The sequence below is a fragment of the Dipodomys spectabilis genome, unplaced genomic scaffold (assembly GCF_019054845.1).
Source record: "Dipodomys spectabilis isolate Male_0828 unplaced genomic scaffold, ASM1905484v1 ptg000096l, whole genome shotgun sequence".
In the NCBI taxonomy this organism is placed as follows: domain Eukaryota; kingdom Metazoa; phylum Chordata; class Mammalia; order Rodentia; family Heteromyidae; genus Dipodomys; species Dipodomys spectabilis.
Window position 1 is genome coordinate 32,474,034 of NW_024870773.1, and position 13,759 is coordinate 32,487,792.

Consider the following 13,759-nt stretch of genomic DNA (forward strand, 5'->3'; position numbering starts at 1 on the left):
GAAAAATTCATATAACTTTTATTGTTAAGTATGTTATCATATTTGTTGGATAACATGAATATTGCTATCAGTGATGGTTTGTTCCTTTCCTTACCTTTAGAATTCCTACAGGTAATTTCAGCACAGAAATTATTTCCTGAAATTTACACTATTAAAGTACAAGTGTTTTCTTTTTCCTCTTTTATCAACATCTTCAACCCATCGATTCTCTCTGAAGATAGAAAGTTTCCTGAATAATTATGAAAGATTTATATGTGTGTCTGTTTGCATACACATATGCACACAGAATAGGAGAGGACAATATGAGTGGATCTCACTTATTCAGAACTGTGGAAAATGCATTAGCATTGAAACATTCCATGCGTTTTTCTTCTCCCAAATTATTAAAATGCATGGTCACAAATACAATTTTATATATTTAAGGTGTGAGAATATAATGGTCAGAGAAGTATGCATTGTGAAATGATTATCATACTGCAAATAAAGAACAAATTTATCACTCAGTTTCCATTACAAAAAAATGTATCTAGACTTTGCATTCAGTAGAAGATTATTCTGATTCATGCAAATGATTAAAAAGACTAAATTCAGAGATTGTATGTCTAATATTACACCAAACAATGCTGACATCGCAGTTTCTTTATTCCTTATGAAAATAATTCCTTCCAGAAATACTTATTTAGAAAGCTGGTTATCCAAGTATCTTGTAGGCTTCTGTGATACAAAGATTTTTAATAAAGGCTTACATATCACTTTTTATAAGTCTATGTATTTGTCTCTTTTTTTACTTAATTACTATTGGTTGCTTGTTTATATATCTAATGATACAAATTTATCTCATTATGGCAAGGAATCTCTTTTTGGTGAAATACTGATGCACAATTTTGTCAAATATTGTTCTGTACTGAGATTATCATTTGTTTATTTCTTGATTTTATTTATATTCCATTACATTGTTTTATATATTAACATCCTTTTGAAACCAAATTGACCCACATTTAATGATTTTTTAATGTCTTTGAATTTCATTTGCAAGTGTTTGGGAACATTTGTTTCGATATTAATTAAAAGTATTGGTCTATGCTTTTCTTTTGTTGTATCCTTATCCAGTTTTGGAATGACTGGCTTAATCATGTGAGCTTGGTAACATTTCTTCTCAATCTATTTCATGGAAAACCTTGAAGGGTTGATACTTTTTAAATGCCTGATAGAATTTGTCAATGATTCCATCAGGTCCTGGGCTCTACTTTGCTGTGAGATTCATTATTGCTACTTTAATCTCATTTATTATTGAAGGTCTATTGAAGTGATTTATAGCTTTTGGTTCAATTTTGGCACTTCAAATGCATCTAGAAATTTATCAACTTTTTTAGATTTTCCAGTTCCATTGAATAAAGATTTTCAAAATATTCTGTTATTTTCCTCTAGATTTCATTGTTATTTGTTGGTTCTAATTTTATTAATTTGGGCCATTACCTTTTTGGTCTAGTCTGGACTTTACCATGGTTATCTTTTCAAAGAATTTTTTGTTTTATTTATTGCTTTGCAGAACGCTAGTATCTATTCATTAATTTCTAACTTATTTGGACTTTCCATATGCTAATTTTGGATTTTCTTTTTATATGTTTTCATAAGAATTTGAAGTGTATACATAGGCTGTTTATTTGAGATGTCTCTGGGTGTTAGTTTGTGTTAGTCATAGGACTCCAAATCAGGGCCTGGGCACTGTCTCTGAGCTCTTTTTGCTCAAGAATAGCATTCCACCACTTTGAGCCATAGTTCCACTTCTCGCTTTTTGATAGTTAATAGGAGATAAAACTCTCACAGACTTTCCTGCCCTGGCTGGCTTTAGACTCAATCCTCAGACCTCAGGCTCCTGAGTAGTTAAGATTACAGTTGTGAGCCATCAGTGCCCCCTCCTGATACCTCTGTTTTTATTCTGTAGACATTATAACTATTATCTTTCCTCTTACACTACGTTTACTTGTTCAAAAGAGCCTAGTATGTTATGTTCTCATTTTCATTACTTTTAATTTACCATCATATTCAATAACATATTAACGTCTCAACAAGGTGGTTTTTCAGTCTCTATTTTGCTATTTTCTGTGATTTTGGTTGCTGTTGAATTCTAGCTTTATTTCATTATGATCCAATAGAATATAAGAAGCTATGTTAATGTTGCTTGATAACAGTTTGTGTCTTAAAATATCAAAGCATTACATAATATGCCACAAATATACATAATCTGGGAAGGAAAACTGGGAAAATAGTAGGAGTGATGAGGAAAAGTAATAGAAGAAGTGAATATGGCCAAGGTATATTATATGCAAGGTATGAAGCTTCCATGACAAAAATAATCTTACTATGTAAAATTTAATACACAAATGAAAAATGAAGGAGGAACACTTATTTTAGAAAAGAATCTATATAAAATTATATGTGTAAATATAAACAATCTACATTTATGATCATTTTAATATTTATGTTTGTCAAAATATGATAAAATGCATATGAAATTCACCATCTTTGACATTATAGAGTATTAACAATATGTATATTGTATTATAACCAAAACCTAGAACTTTCTAATCATCTAATACTGAAAATTTGGTATGTATTAAACTGCAACTCCACTCTCCTAAGCCTTTCACTCTTGGGAGCCATTATTAGGTTTTCTGTCTTTATGAATTTTTACTGGATATCTAATATGAAGAAAATCATACAATATTTGTCCTTTTGTGATTGGCTTAGGGAATTTACTTTGAGGTCCTCAAGTTTTATTTTAAAAAACAACATATATCTGAATTTCTTTAAGACTAACCAATAATGGATTGTTCAGATATATTGGATATGAATATATGATATATTTGAAAACACATGATAAATAATGTATATGTTTATATGATATTTATGAATGCATATAACATAATGATGTGTCATGGAGATAAGAATATATATTATACATATATAATAATGTGTTTATAATACATATTATATGTATACATATATACATACTTTATTTTGTTTTTCCACTTACCCATTTTGACCTTTTGGATTTTTTATATCATTTGCAGTGTCCAGTGAAATGGGCATAAAAAATCTTTTGAAGCCCGTTTTCAACATTTTTTGGTGTAAATATGTACAGAACAGTATCTGGATGATGTAATATTTGGCTTTTAATTTATTAGGGAACAACATACCATTTTTCAGAAGCAGACAGTTTGTATTCTATTTCACATGCTATATATTTGTAACTCTTAATTAAAAATTATGTCTCTACATAAAACATTAAGTATGCTAAGATATATATTAATGTATCTATTCATATATTGTTATAAGAATATTAAATAGTTGATAAGTATTTTCTTCTGTGTCCAATATTTCTATGGTAAATACATACTAAATTTGATCACTGAAAATATTTGTTTTAAAATCTTACCTCTCTAATTTCTTTGACTGCATGTTAAATATATTAATCATCACCTTCAATTGATTAGAAGCTGAATGAGCAGCTTCTGCTATGAAAATAAATAAACATAAAATTGTTAAAATGGCTGAGGTTATAGTTCTACCCTCATATAGCTCACAGTTAGAGATGTGAATGCTAAGCCTCCCTAGCCATAAAAGAAATGCAAATCAAAACAACATTGAGATACCACCTCACCTCAGTTACAATGGCTACAATCAAGAACTCTAGTAACAACAGATGCTGGAGGGGATGTGGACAGAAGGGAACCCTACTGCATTGTTGGTGGGAGTGTAAACTTGTTCAACCACTTTGGAAAGTAGTATGGAGGTTCCTCAAAAGACTCCACATAAAGCTCCCCTATGACCCAGCAATCCCACTTTTGGGCATTTACCCAAATTTTCACAAACAAGACCATACTACCAGTACAACTATGCTTACTGCAGCATTATTTACCATAGCGAAGATATGGAACCAACCCAGATGCCCCTCAGTAGATGAATGGATCAAGAAAATGTGGTATATATACACAATGGAATTCTATGCCTCCATCAGGAAGAATGACATTGCCCCATTTGTTAGGGAATGGGAAGACTTGGAAAAAAAATTCTATTAAGTGAAGTAAGCTAGGCCCAAGAAACATAGGTCCCATGATTTCCCTTATTTGCAATAACTAGTATATGTCTGAGACAAGCAGAAATGGTCAGATAAGTTGATGTTAGGGAAATGAACCCTAAGATAGGACTCAAATTTTTTTTTCTTTTTATTGTTTCTAACATATTTATAAGATGATTTCTTTGTTGCTTTGTATGTCCCTCCCCGACAGTATATACTACCCCTGTTTTCACTGTATTTGATGTCGGTACAATTTGTAGAGGGGAAGGGGAAAAACAAATGGTTTAAATAGGGATACAGGTGGACCCATTTCAACAAGGAGATGTACAAGACGTTATGTGGAAAAACAAACTTTACAACTTTGGCACGGGGGTGGGGGGGAGATGGGAAGGGATGGAGGCAACAATGCTTGATAAGAAATGTACTCATTACCTTGCTCATGTAATTGTAACCCCTCTGTATGGTATTTTCACACACACACACACAAAGAAATAGGCATAGAGAGGACTGGAGGGCCACATTACTAAAGAACAAAATACTTCTGAATGATAAGTATTGGTATCTTATTAAACAAGTATATGCAAGGCTCTATGTTATTTGAATCTTCGTAATTCTTAAAATAATTCACAAAAGAAGATATACTTGCCATTTTGAAATGAAGGCATTCAGCCACAGAGACCCAATATAAACGTTTGAAAACTATACAGCTGGCATGTGACCAATGATACTATATTCCAGTGTGTAAAAGGATAAAAATACAGTTAGGTGATGGTAATTCTAATGGGGTGAAGAGGCATCCCAATGTTGGTTTTATTTACATTTCCTTTATGGCCAGAAATGTTGAACTTTTCTTCATGTGTCTATTGGCCATTTTCACTTCTTCTGAGAAGACCCACTTTAGCTTATCAGCCCATTTATTAATTGGGTTGTTGGTTTTCTAAGGATTTAATTTTTTAAACCCACTACTTTGCCGAAGGTTTTTTTTTTTTTGTTTTTCATTTAGTGGTGTATTTTATTCAATAATAAATAAGTGATCAGGTATTTTACATCCTTATATTTGCACATATCTTTTTAAAATTTTTATGGTTATTATGAAGGTGATGTACAGACTGGTTAAAACTACATAAGTGAGGTGAAGAGTACTTTTTTTAAATAATGTCATCCCTTCCCTCACTCTTTCAGTTTTCCATTCCAGGTATACTATTACTCATTTGTTCACTTTTTTGTCCCTGCACAGCTGTACCTTTCCCTTTCCCTCACAAAGTTAGATAAATGAATAAACAAGACAAAAAGAAAACAAAACCAAAACAGCAACAAAGAAAAACATCTTATTTCAATTTCCTGGAGTTCATTCTGATAAATATTATTTTATATGATCAGATGCACATAGGTATTGCACCTTTTCATTCATTTCCCAAGAATATCCTCCTGTGAGACTTTGGAGAAGATGACAGAAAGAGAATAGTGAATGAACTAAGCTATCTCCAAAGAAGCAGAGTTTTGGGGTCCCATCAGGCTTTCCATGCCTAGAGAGTCACACCAAGTAAGCTATAGTTATACAGAGATATACTCCAATGAGAAAAGTTTATAAGCTGCCTTCATATAAAGACAGAATTAAGGAGAGTAAAAGTCTCCCTCGTTGCAGATGACATGATCCTGTATTTAAAGAACCAGATACATTCTTCTCCCAAGTTACTTAATCTGATGCAAAACTTTTTCAAAGTAGCAAGGTATAAAATTAACCCAGAAAAATAAGTAGTTTTTCTGTATGCCAACAGTAGGAAGAGCGAGACTGAAATCGGAAAAGCAACTAACTCCATGTGTAATAACCTAAAGAAATACTTTGGAATTAACCAAAGATGTGAAGGAACTCTATGATGAAAACTGTAAAAACCTGGAAAAGGAAATTAAAGCAGATTTAAGGAAATGAAAAACCTCCCAAGTTCCCGGATTGGAAGATTAACATCCTGAAAATTCCAATACTGCCCAAAGCTATTTACAAATGCAATGAACTACCCATTACAATCCCACAGCATTCTTCAATGATCTAGAGAAAGCAATCCAAAAATTCATATAGAATAATAGAAGACCCTGAATAGCAAAACTAATTATCAGCAGGAAGAATAGTGGTGGAGCAATATCAATGCCAAATTTCAAACTCTTATTACAGAGATAGTAATAAAAAAAAACTTGATGCTGGCACAAGAATAAGCCAGAGAACCAAAGGAATAGAGTAGAAGACCCAAAAATGAACCCACAAACCTACAGCCACCTAATATTTGATAAGGAAAACAAAAACACAGAATGGAAGAAAGACAGCCTCTTCAACAAATGGTGCTAGCAGAATTGGCATGTGCAGAAAACTGAGGCTAGATCTTTGTATATCATCATACACCAGAATCAATTCCAAATGAATCAAAACCTCAATATAATAGCAGAGACACAAAATATTATAGGAAGGGATAGGGGAAACATTCAGGGTCCTTGGCATGGGTCAAAACAAGATCCAGACTCACTACAAATCAAAGAAAGACTGGATAAATGGGATTGCATCAAGTTGAAGAGTTTCTGCATGGCAAAGGGCATAGCTAGCAAGATAAATAGAAAGCCCACAGAATGCAATTCATTATAAGTTATGCATCAGACAAGGGCCTAATATCTAAAAATATTTAGAACTCAAAAAATTACCCCCCAAAAAAACAAACTCTCAAAGAAACAACAACCCCATTAATAAGTGGGCTAAAGACATAAAGAGAAATTCCTTATAGGAAGAAGAATGGCCAATAGAGAGACTTAAAGAGGTGTTCAACATTTCTAGTCATAAAAGAAATGCAAATCAAAACAACATTGAGATTCCACATCACCCCAGTTGGAATGGTCATTATCAAGAAAACTAACTATAAGAAATGCTAGGGCCGGGTGCTGGTGGCTCACGCCTGTAATCCTAGCTACTCAGGAGACTGAGATCTGAGGATCATGGTTCAAAGCCAGCCCCAGCAGGAAAGTCCGCGAGACTCTGATCTCCAATAAACCACTAGAAAACTGAAAGTGGCGCTGTGGCATAAGTGGTAGAGGGCTAGCCTTGTGAAGAGCTGAGGGATAGTGCCCAAGCCCAGAGTTCAAGCCCCATGTCCAACAACAACAACAACAAAAAAAGAAATGCTAGGACTGGGAAGATGGCTCACTAGTAGAGTGCTGCCTTGCATACATGAGGCCCTGAGTTTGATTCCTCAGCACCACATAAGCAGAAAAAACTGGAAGTGGTGCTGTGGCTCAAGTGGTAGAGCACTATCCTGAGCTGAATAGCTGAGGGACAGTGCCCAGACCCAGATATCAGGCCCATGACCTACAAAAAGAAAGAAAGAAAGAAAGAAAGAAAATCCTAGCAAGGGTGAAGCCAAAAGGTAATGCTATTCTACTGTTAGTGGGAATGTAAGCTTGTTTAACCACTGTGGAAAGCAGTATGAAGGTCCCTCAAAAGACTAAACATAGAGTTTGCATATCACCAAGCAATCCCACTCCTGGGCATTTATGCATTTGGCTAGTATCAAGAAAATGTAGTATATTTACAAAATGGAATTCTATGGTTCCATTAGAAACAATGAAATTGCCCCATATGTAAAGAAATGGAAAGACCTGGAGAAAAATTACATTAAGCAAAATAAGCATAGGTTCAATAGGTTCATCTGTAATAATTAAAATATGCATACAAATCTACAAGTAGATATAATGGATAGTAAAAGACAAACAATTACACTTGGAAATTACTAATTAAATAGCACTCTAAACATTCACACAATGAGAACAAAGGAGGATATTCTTAGGAGAGGATCACAAGGGGTCAATAGTTACATGAATATGATCATATAAAATGATGCTTGTTGAAATGAACTCCAAGAAATGGAAACAATAGCTTTCCGTTATTCTGTTTTCCTTTTTTTTCTACCACCTTCCCTTCAGTTTATTCCCTTTTGTCACTGTTTTTTATTTCTGTACCTTTTGTCTTACATATAAGTTTATCTGATTTGGGGAGGCAGAAATGGAAGCACAAAACTGATGGAACAAAGTGTGAACCAATTTAGCAGTGATACTCACTAGGCACTATGTTGAAAATGAACTATACAACTTGGGAGGGATGGGTATCAGCAGGGGAAAGTGAGGGAAACGTTTCAAAAGAAAAGGTAGTCATTACCTGATTTGGGTAACTGCAACCCCTCTGTACATCACCTTTACAATAAAATTTAAATGAAAAATAAATGAAGAAAATACCAAACACACACACACACATACTCAACTCACTCACAGAAAAACAATACCCCCTGTGGTCTGGCTGTGTGTGAATGCATAGAATCTCATATAATTTATCATGTCCCAGTATATTATTCTTTTACCATCCACATGTTTACTTGTAGTTTTCTAGGCAAATTCCAGTTTCCACAAATGAGGGAAACTACACAACCTTTGTTTCTCTGGGTCTGGCTTACTTCACATAATAATTTTTCCCAAATCTTTCCATTTTGTTAGGAATGGTAATATATCCTTTCTGATGGATGAGTATATTTCCATTGTGTATGTGTGTGTGTGTGTGTGTGTGTGTGTGTGTGTGTGTGTGTGTGTGTGTAGATAGATAGATAGATAAATAGATAGATAGATAGATAGATAGATAGATAGATAGATAGATAGATAGATAGATAGATAGATAGATAGATAGATAGATAGATAGATAGATAGATAGATAGATAGATAGATAGATAGAAAAAATTTTTCTTGCTCTAGTCATCCACTGAGGAGCATTTGGGCTGATTCCAAGTCTCAGCTATGGTAAATAACATTGCAATGAACATGGTTGTGCTGATAGGTTTACTTTGGCCTTTTTTGTGTTCTATTGGATAAATGCCCAAAAATGAAGACCAGATGAATAGAATTGTATCCAACTCAAAATTTTATTCATTGTAAAGTACATAGCTAACAAGATAAATAAAAATACCACAGAATGGAAGAATTTTACCAGTGATGCCTAATATCCAAGGGCCTAATATCCAAAATATACTTATAGCTAAAAAAATTAAACTTCCCCAAAAATAAACCATCAAAGAAAGAACAACCCAATTAATAAATGGGCTAGCAATTTAAAGAGAGCCTTCTCAGGAGAACTAAGGATGGCCCATAAACACATAAAGAAATGCTCACCATCTCTTGGCTATAAAAGAAATGCAAATGAGATTTCAGGTCCCCCACAGTTACAATGTTCAATATCAAGAAAATTAACAATAACAAATGCTGACATGAATGTGGCCAAAAGGGAACTCCATCACATTTTTGGTGGGAATGTAAACCTGTTCAACAATTCTGGAAAGCTTTATGGAGGTTCTTCAAAAGACTAAACATAGCTACTCTTTGACACTGAGCTCTAGGATCTTGGACATGGAAATACTTGGTTTATTTAGACATAAGGGTATATCATGTATAAATAGGAATAGTTTTATTTCTTCCACCCCTGTTTGGTTCCCTTTATGTCTTTCTCTGGCCTTATTACTCTGGCTAAGAATTTCAGTATTATATTGAAAAGGAGTGTCTTCATTTTGTTCTTGATTTTATAAGAAATGATTTTAGATTTTCACCATCAAGTATAATGTTAGCTCTAGGTTTGTGGTAAAAGCCTTCATTATTCCCAGCTTCTCCAGGGCTTTTACCACAAATGGATGTTAGATCTTGTTGAGAGCTTATTTTTCTGTCTATTGAAATAATTAAATATATGATTTTTTGTCTTTGTTAAGTATTGAATTACATTTATCAAATTACATATAATGTCCCAGACTTACATGTCTTGGACAAAATCTGATTGATCATAATACATGGTTTTTTTAATTAATTTGTTGATTGGCAAGTATTTTATTAAGAAGTTTTGAATCTTTCTTCATAAAAATGATTGATCTATAGTTCTTTTTGTTATTGAATCTTTGTCTGTTTGGGGGATTCGTATGAGGCTGGCTTCATAGAATAAATTTGGTTGTGATCTCTCTTTTTCTATTTCAGAGAAAATGGATGAGTACTTGTGTTAGTTCTGCCTTATAGTTCTTATAGAATTCAGTTGTGAATTCATTGGGGCCTGAACTTTGCTTTGTTGATATGTTATTTTTATTGCCATTTCAATTCATTACATGTTATGGATCTGTTTAAGTGGTTTATAACTTATTGGCTCAGTTTTATTACATTGATTTTTATCTATGAATGCATCCATTTCTGTCATATATTCCAGTTTGCTTGCATAAAGATTTGCAAACTCTTCCCTTGAAACATTTTGAATTTTACACATGCCTGTTGTTTTGTCCCCTTCCTCATATCTGATTTTATTTATTGGGTGACTTCTCTTCTTCCTTTGATCAGGTTTGCTAAGGGCTTATCAGTTTTGTTATTTTTTCCAAAGAACCTACTCTGTTTTGTTCATTTATGGTATAGTTGTTTTAATCTCTCATTTATTTCTGATTTGGTCATTAGTATTCATTTTTATATGCTGGCATGTGATTGACTTGCTCTTGATTTCCTACAGTCCTGATGTTAGACATCAGGCTACTAATTTGATATTTCTCTAGTTTGTTAATATAGGTGCTCATAGCTCTAAACATTCATGGAGCAATGTTTTGTTCAATTTCCATTAGTTTGAGTATTTTATCTGGTGACTTTGGCTGTCAAGTTCTAATTTTATTCTGTCTTGTTCTGGCAGGATATAAACGGAAATTTCAATTCATTTAAATTTTCTCATACATGCTTTATGAACTAGCATATGGTCTATTTTGGAGAATATTCCATGGACTGCCATAAGGAATTTGTATTATACAACCCACGAATTTCTTTTATTTACATGAATTAAAAATTGTGTCATAAAAAATGCTAGATATTCTTATATCCCAAACAAGTACACACTAGTCAAATCATCAGTGTATTTAAGATGATATATTGTTCTTAGTATTAAACCCTATAAAACATCTCCTGCATTTATCATTATGCCATTATAGAGGCCTGATGTCATAATCACATTTGAAAATCTCTATCCCAAGTCTGGTTTGCATATCACCATTCAAAAATGAGTCATTTGGGCATTATGGATCCTTATCTAGGAATTTCAATTACTTGACAGCCAGATCAATGGTATTGCTTCTAATTCCAGGATATATCTATTGTTATAATAACTTGTTTCTTTAAATTATAGCAATAAGTGAGCTAAACAGAGGTTATTAACACAATGATATAAAAATTACACTTACCTTTTTCAGTATCTGAAGTAGTTTTGAATGATTCATCTGAGTGACATTTTATAAATTCTAAAATAATTAAAATATCTGTTACTATAAAATTCAAATGGCATTTAAATATTCTAATTGAGTTTAAATGGCTTAGTTCTCTTTGATATTTGCATACATTGATTTTACAAAAAGGTTTCATGGTGGTATTTCCATTCATGCACATAATCAAATTTCTCCCCTCTACTACTCTTTCTTATTCTCCCTCCCTCTTCTGTTTTTGAAACATTATAGTTTGTATTTCAATAATCTGATAAGAGAAATTTAAAACATAACCAATTCTAGATCCTTCCAATCAGACAACTAAATAGTAATATCTCAAGTATGAAATCATCACCTTTTCATCAAAGTGATCATAATCCTTTTTTGTGTAATACTGGGGGTCAAATCCAGGAATTTGTATATTCTAGATAAGGTTTTTAAAACAGAACTAAACTATAGTCCCTGCTTCCCTCTTTTATTGATTTGTATTTTTGATAGTATTATCAATTTCATTTTTTTTTCTTTTCTTTTCTTTTTTTTTTTTTTGGTCATGGTGTTTGAACTCTGGGCACTGTCCCTCAGCTCTTCAGCAGAAGGCTAACACTCTACCACTGGAGCCACAGCTCTACTTCTGGTTTTCTGAGTGGTTTATTGGAGATAAGAGTCTCAAGGCCTTTCCTGCCCAGACAGGCTTTGAACCATGATCTTCAGATCTCAGCCTCCTGAGTAGGTAGGATTATAGGTGTGAGCCACCAGTACTTGGCTTTCATTTTCTTTTTTTTTCTTTTTTCTTTTTTTTGGGGGGAGGGTCCGGTCGTGGGGCCTGAACTCTGGGCCTGGCTGCTGTCCCTCAGCTCTTCAGCTCAAGGCTAGCACTCTACCACTTGAGCCACAGCACCACGTCCGGCTTTTTTTTTTCTGCATATGTGGTGCTGAGAAATTGAACTCAGGGCCTCATGGGTGAAAGGCAAGCTCTTTACCACTGAGTACCTTCCCAGCCCCCATTTTCTTTTATATTCAATGACTAACTAAATTTTACCAATCACAGCAAGTAAATATTGTCAAATATTTCCTATTTTTTTCTCTTGTATTAGTGTTCTATCATTGGTATTTACCACCTACCAATGAAAAAATAAAATTTTCTATTTCTGACTTTCTACCCAAATTTAGCCCTTATAAATTGATCAAAATTATTTTAAATAAATCTGTCCTTTCTGATAAAGAAATGTTTTAGTGCTTTCTTGTGAAAAGTGAAATATCCAATATTTTTATAGAAAGATCCTCCCCTACTTTCACCCTTTTAATAAGCACTTTATAATATACCAATTTATTTGTAAATGTGTATCCATCCAGTTTGTTTGTGCTATTATAAATCTTTCCAAAGTAACAAATAATTTTGTCTCAGACATATACTAGTTATTTCAAATAAGGGAAACCATGGGACCTATGTTTCTTTGGGCCTGGCTTACTTCACTTAATAGAATTTTTCCAAGTCTTTCCATTTCCTAACAAATGGGGCAATGTCATTCTTTCTGATGGAGGCATAGAATTTCATTGTGTATATATACCACATTTTCTTGATCCATTCATCTACTGAGGGGCATCTGGGTGGTTCCATCTCTTAGCTATGGTAAATAATGCTGCAATAAACATAGTTGTACTGGTGGCTTTAGTATGGTCTTGTTTGTGATCATTTGGGTAAATGCCCAAAAGTAGGATGGCTGGGTCACAGGGGAGCTCTATGTGGAAACAGTCAGATAAGTTGATGTTAGGCAAAATGAACCCCAAGATAAGGACTCAAATGGTTTTTCTTCCTTGCTATTGTTTCTAACATATTTATGAGATGACTTTTTTGTTGCTTCCTATGCTCCTCCCCCATGGTATAACCTCTGTTTTCACTGTATTTGATGTTGGTATAATTTGTGGATAGGAAAGGAAAAAATAAATTGTTTAAATAGAGATGCAGGTGGACCCATTGCAACAATGAGATGTACAAGATGCTATGTCGAAAAACAAACTTTACAACTTTGGTGGGAAGGGAGGGGCAAGCGGGAGGGTGGGGGGAGAGATGGGAGGGCAAAGATGGTAAGGGGAAACAAAGGAAGAGGCAACAATGCTTGATAAGAAATGTACTCACTACCTTGCTCATGTAATTGTAACCCCTCTGTACGGTATTTTCATAATTTAAAAAAATATTATTTAAAAAAATAAAAAATATAAAATAAAAAAACAAACAATTTTGTCCTTCACTTGAATACAGAAAAGAATCCTAACTGTCTCAGTTTGAATAAATTCCATCTTTACATGAACTCACTGAAAAGCACACCTAACTTTATCATGCCTTATACCACAATTAAATGAGTGATATGCTTGTATCCTTTTTTCAACTTGAATT